Below are 6,504 nucleotides of genomic sequence, written 5' to 3' on the forward strand. Positions count from 1 at the left end.
GGGAGAACCCCACCGATCCTGACCCCAAAACCTGGTATTAGGGTTTCAGAGAGATAGTCACCCCCCCCCCTCCATCTCCATCTCCATATCTCTACACTGCTCCCCATCTCTGTCTCCATCTCTAACACCTCTCCATTTCCATCTCCATAACCCTAACCCAAAGCCCTTCCCATATTTGTCTCCAGCTCTAATGCCCCTCATCTCCATACACCCCATTCCAAATCTCTATCCCCTCCCCTTCTCTACATCCTCCACATTTCTATCTCTCAGTTGTCCATCACCCTCTTCCTCTCCATCCCACTCATTCCCCACTCTTCCCCATTCTTCATTTTCACCCCATCCCACCTCCAACCTTTCCCCATCTCCCTCCTTCACCCCTCTCCCCTGCCATCTCATTCTTCCCCCACCCTTTCCCACCCCTCATCTCCACCCCTTCCCATTCCCAACTTCTCCCCATCTCCATCTCTCTACAACCCATCTCCCTCCCTCCCTTCTCCATCTCCCTTGCAATCCTACTCATCCCCCACCCTTCTTCCTCATCCCTCCCCTCTTTCCCATCCCATCCCCAGCCCCTCCCCCTCCCTTTTCCTTAGAAACTCCTTCACCACCTTTTCCCATCCCCTCATTCCCTCTCCTTCCCATCCAGACAATCAGACTTGGAGAAAAAAGACAGAGTTGCACTTCTATAACACCCCTGAGGACACACCTGACCTCTTCATGGCCGGTCAATTATAGTGGCTATTGTAAAGTAGGAAATATAGCAACCAATTTTGCACAGCAAGCTCTCACAGACAGTGACCAGGATCAAAATTATTGAAGGATGTACAGTGTTGAATGAGCTGCCAGCAGAAGTGATGGTTGCGGGTTTGATTGCAGCATTTAAAAAGCATATATAGAACATAACGTAAAACTAAAATGATTTTGGTGTTGAAAGTCTTATGACATAAGGAGCGACTGGGGGATCTCGTTGAAACCTATCAAATGTTGAAAGGCCTCGATAGAGTGGATATGTTTCCTATAGTGGGGGAGTCTAAGGCCTGAGGACACAGCCTCAGAAAGAGGAGCATCTATTTAGAACAGAGATGAGGAGGAATTTCTTTAGCCAGAGGGTGGTGAATCTGTGGGATTCATTGTCACAGGCAGTTGTGGAGGCCAAGTCTTTATCTATACTTAAGGCAGAGATTGATAGATTCGTGATTAATCAGGGCATGAAGGGATACAGGGAGAAGGGAGAAGATTGGGGCTGAAAGGAAAATGGATCAGCCATGCTGAAATGCAGAGCAGACTCAATGGGCCAAATGGCCAATTCTGTTCCTATATCTTATGGTCTTATAACAGCATAGTACAGACCCTTCGATCAACAATGTCGTGCCAACTTTTTTAACTATTCTAAAATCATTCTAATTCTTCTCTCCATTTTATAACATCCATATGCCTATTGAAGAGTTTCTTAAATGCCCCTAATTTTTAATTCTCCATAGATTGGAAAGGGCAACACACACACACACACACACACACACACAAAATGCTGGAGGAATTCAGCAGGTCAGGCAACATCTATGGAGGGAAATGTAGAGTTTCAGGCCAAGACCCTTCATCAGATCAGATCAAAACCTTCTAGATAAAGGGTCTCGGCCCGAAACATTGCTTATTTATTCCCTGCCATAGATGTTGCCTGGTCTTTCAAGTTCCTCCTGTATTTTGGGCATGTTGCTCCAAATTTCCAGCATTTGCAGAACCTCTTGTGTTGAAGTGAGAAAAGAGAACTTAAAAGATGAGGGACAGCGTGAGCTGAGCTCTCTTTCATAGTTAGAAAGAAAAATAGCACAGGCCCTTTGGCCCACAGTCCATGCTAGCCATCAACCATTCATTTAACTACATGAATCCCATTTTCGATGGTTGGGTGGAGCTACGTCTCCTCCAAAGGAGGTGTAAGGTGTAAAGTCCTGGTTATTTATTTATTTATTGACAATAAGCCCAACAATCCTCCCAATTTAACCTCAGCCTAATCACAGGACAATTTACAATGATCACTTAACCTACCACAGTATTTGGACTATGGGAAGGAACCAGAGCACCCAGAGGAAACCCATGTGGTGTCAGGCTGAATGTTCACTATGTCCTTACTGAAGAACGTTCAAACTCCTTACAGACAACAGTGTGAACTGAACCTGACTCAACTGTCCTGTAAAGTGCTGTGCTGACCATTGCATTACTGTGCCACCCCACGCCAAGGAAAGAATCTCTGAAGAGTAATGATAATGGCTGGGTGTTCACGCATCCTGTAAACACACTGCCCAGGCAAAGGCAATGGTAAACCACTTCCGTAGAAAACTTTGCCAAGAATAATCATGGTCATGGAAAGACCACAATTACCCACGTCATACAATGTGGCACACAACTAATGAACTATCCCATTTAAATTTTTGTCAGCTCTTCCCAGATTCCACCACTTGACCAGACACACCCACTTAGGGCAATTTAACAGAGTGCCAGATTAACCCACTGGCCATCTATGGGTTGAGTGAGGAAACCAGAGCAGCAGGGGTAAACCCATGTGTTTATAGAGAGAACGTGCAAACTCCATACACACACACACACATACACACACACACACACACGCACACACACACATGCACACACACACGTACTCACACACACACTTACGTATACACACACATACACACAGTCACACGTACATACAGCCACATGCATACACACACGCACACACTCACACTCACACATACACATATATGCACACAGACACACACACGCGCACACACTCACACTCGCACATACACGCAGGCACACTCACACGCACAACACACACGAACATACTCACACATACACGCAGGCATACACACACCACACAGACACACACACGCACACACTCACACTCACACATACGCATACATGCACACAGATACATACACACACTCACACACACACGCACACACTCACACTCACGCATACACACACACATACACAATCACACACACTCATACACAGACAGCGCCAGATTTTGGGACTGAACCCGATCTCTGCAGCTGCGAGACTGAACCCGCTGCATCCCTGTGTGACCCAAAAGATGAGGACTAACCCAAGTGAAATCCCACACAGAGCAAAAAAAAGAATGAGCAACACTATTCTGACACAGGAACAGCATTCTCAATAATCTTGTAGCAATGTTTGGACTTTGCATTGGGACATTCTTTGCTTCCGACCCTTATTGTTTGTGCAAGAGCTTGCAGTTCATTTGAGTGTAGACAAACACAATGCTACCTTTCCTGTCAGGGCTGGTTATCACTTCCGCCTTTTCTCTGCAGCATTCCGATCATGTTATGCTCCCTTACCCCATTAGGTGCCAAAAACAATTCTTTCCCCCTTAAAAAAAAATTGGAAAGACGTAAAACCAGTGACTCATCTATTTTCAAGTGTTTGTCTCTGACAGGGACATGCCAATAAGGAGGGAGGGCAATATAAATAAATAAGATGGGAATGTAGATGTTGGAACAAACAGCCACAAAATGGCAGACAGATAGGCACGGGGTCTGGCACACTTCCACAGACTCGATCCGCTTGGAATTTGAACAATCTGGCTCTTTCCTTTCCAATATATGTTATTCCTCTCTGAGTACTTCACCTTGCCTTCCAGCAGATCAGAGAACCCATGGGACTCACCTACGGCAGAAGTGACCTTGCAGAGACAGATGCTTTCTACAGCTCTTGCAGAGGAAGCACTTACAGTACTCATCACCTTCTTTTTCTAGTTCCCCATCTCCTTGCTTCCTTCTGGACAAGTTCTGAGCAGACTTTGTATAGTGCCTTTGACTAAGTAAGTCACCCCCTGCAGGAAGTGCTGGAATTGGAATTGATTCCTCAGTGCTGAAGAAGGATCTCAACCTGAAATATAGATTGTTTGCTCTTTTCCTGACTTGCTGAGTTCCCTCAGCATTTTGTGTGTGTTGCTTTGCAATTTAATTGTTTTGATTACATTTATGGAGATACAGTGAAAAGTTTGTCTTGCATACTGTTCACGCAGGTCAGATCAGTACACAGTGCATTGAGGAAGAACAAGGTCAAACAATAACAATGTGCCAGGGTAGGACTTACACGGTAAGCGATAGGGCACTGAGGAGTGCAGTGGAACAGAGGGATCTAAGAAAGAGATGTCACAGGTAGACAGGGTCATAAAGAAAGCTTTTGGCATATTGGCCTTCATAAATCAAAGTATTGAGTACAGGAGCTGGGAGGTTATTTGGAAGTTGTATGAGACCAAATTTGGAATACTGTGTGCAGTTTTGGTCACCTACATACAGAAAAGATATCAATAAAATAGAAAGATACAGGGTTACACGTTAGGGAAATTCTAGGCTGTTCCTAGAGTGGGTTACATAGTCGGCGTTGTGAGCCAAAGGACCTGCGATGTGCTGTAACTTTCTATGTTCTATGTCCCAATAAGATTGGAAGAGTACAATGCACAAGAATGTTGCTGGGACTTGAGGATCTGAGTTATAGGGAAAGGTTGAATAGGTTAGGACTTTATTACCTGGAGCTGTGGGAGAATGAGGGGAGCTTTGATAGAGGTACAACAATTATGAGAGGTATAGACAAGGTAAATACAAGCAGGCTTTTTCCACTGAGGTTGGATGAGACTAAAACTAGAGGTCATGGGTTAAGGGTGAAAGGTGAAATATTTAAGGGGATCAAGGGGGAAATTTCTTCACTCAGAGGGTGGTGAGAGTGTGGGATGAGCTGCCAATGGAAGTGATTGATATGGGTTTGATTTCAACATTTAAGAGAAGTTTGAATAGGTACTGTACGTAGATAGGAGGAGTATGCAGGGCTATGGTCTGGGTGCCAGTCAATCGGACTAGGGAGACTAATAGTTCATCATGAACTAGATGAGTTAAAGAGCTTGTTTCCTTGCTGTAGTACTCTGAGTCTGTAAAGTGTAACAGCTACAAAGAGAGAGTGCAGAGCAGGTAAACAATAAAGTGCAAGATTATCAGGGGGTAGTTTGTGAGGTCAACAGTTGTGGGCTGCCCCCAGCTCATCCTTGGGTGTGTTGGTTGTTAATGCAAACAACTCATTTAAGTGTATGTTTTGATGTGCTTGTAATAAATTAATCTGAACTTGGCAAGTGTAGAGAAAGTCCACAGAGATGGTTGCATTATGAGCACAGCTGGTGCAGGAGGTACCGCAGACAAAACCTTGCAGCAGTCCCTCTGTCCTGCCTTCAGTTCAAGGTTCAAAGAAAATTTATTACCAAAGTGCACATATGCTACCTTGAGATTCATTTTCTTGCACTTGCAGGAAAACATTTGAAATGTTGCCGCAAGAAAACAGCCTCCATCCCTGGGGGCTCCCACCACCCAGGCCATTCCCTCTTCTTGCTGCTGCCATCGGGAAGGAGATACAGGAGCCTCAAGACTCACATCACCAGGTTCAGGAACAGTTACTAACCCTCAGCCGTAAGGTTTTTGAACCAAAAGGGATAACTTCATTCAACTTCACTTGAAATGTTGCCACAACCAATGGTCTCACTTTCAAGGACTCTTCATTTCATGTTGTCAATATCAATTGTTTTTGTTTATTTATTTATTATTATTATTCTAGTTTGTTGTCTTTTGCACTCTGGTTGAACGCCCAAGTGGTGCAGTTTCTTATTGATTCTGTTATGGCTATTATTCTATGGATTTATTAAGTATGCCCTCAAGTAAATGAATCTCAGGGTTGTATATGGTGACATTTATGTACTTTGAAATTAAATTCAATTGAATTTTTAACTTTTAAAATAAAATACAATAGAATGTATGAAAAACTAAATTTTAAAGACCGACAGACAACCACTGTACAAGTAATTAATAAAATAGTAATACTGAGTTGTAGAGTCCTTGAACGCGAGTATATAGGTTGTGGAATCAGTTCAGAGGTGAGCTGAGTGAAGTTATCCACACTGGTTCAAGAAAATGACAGTCGCAGGGTAATAACTATTCCTGAACTTGGTGGTCTGGGACCTAAGCTCCTGTACCTCCAGCTTGATGGTAAGAGTAAGAAGAGAGTATGCCCTGATGACGGGGGTCCTTGATAATGGATGCTGCTTTCCTGCGACTGCTCAGTGCTGGGAAGGGCTTTGCCTGTGATGAACTGGGCTGTACCACCAGTCCTCAAGATAAATACAGTGCGATTTCCCTTATACTCAAAACCTCACGGAATGAGGCAAACATACCTTTCAACTTGCTTGCTGTTCCTGCATAATAATTTCTAGAGACTTGCGCACGCACACTTACGACCTTTCAAACAGCAACATTTTTCAGTTCCCCAGTATTTAAACAAAAATTCGACCTGTCTATTTTGCTGTTTGAAGTGAGTCACTTAGTGTTTTCCCAGGTTATATTCTGTCTGCCACACCCTTGCCTATTAGCCAGTCAAATATGCTTCTGAAAATGAAAAGTCCATGAGTGACCTTACACGCAAATCTAGAAGACCATGAGACTACAC

The sequence above is a fragment of the Mobula birostris genome, chromosome 12 (genome assembly GCF_030028105.1).
Source record: "Mobula birostris isolate sMobBir1 chromosome 12, sMobBir1.hap1, whole genome shotgun sequence".
In the NCBI taxonomy this organism is placed as follows: Eukaryota; Metazoa; Chordata; class Chondrichthyes; order Myliobatiformes; family Myliobatidae; genus Mobula; species Mobula birostris.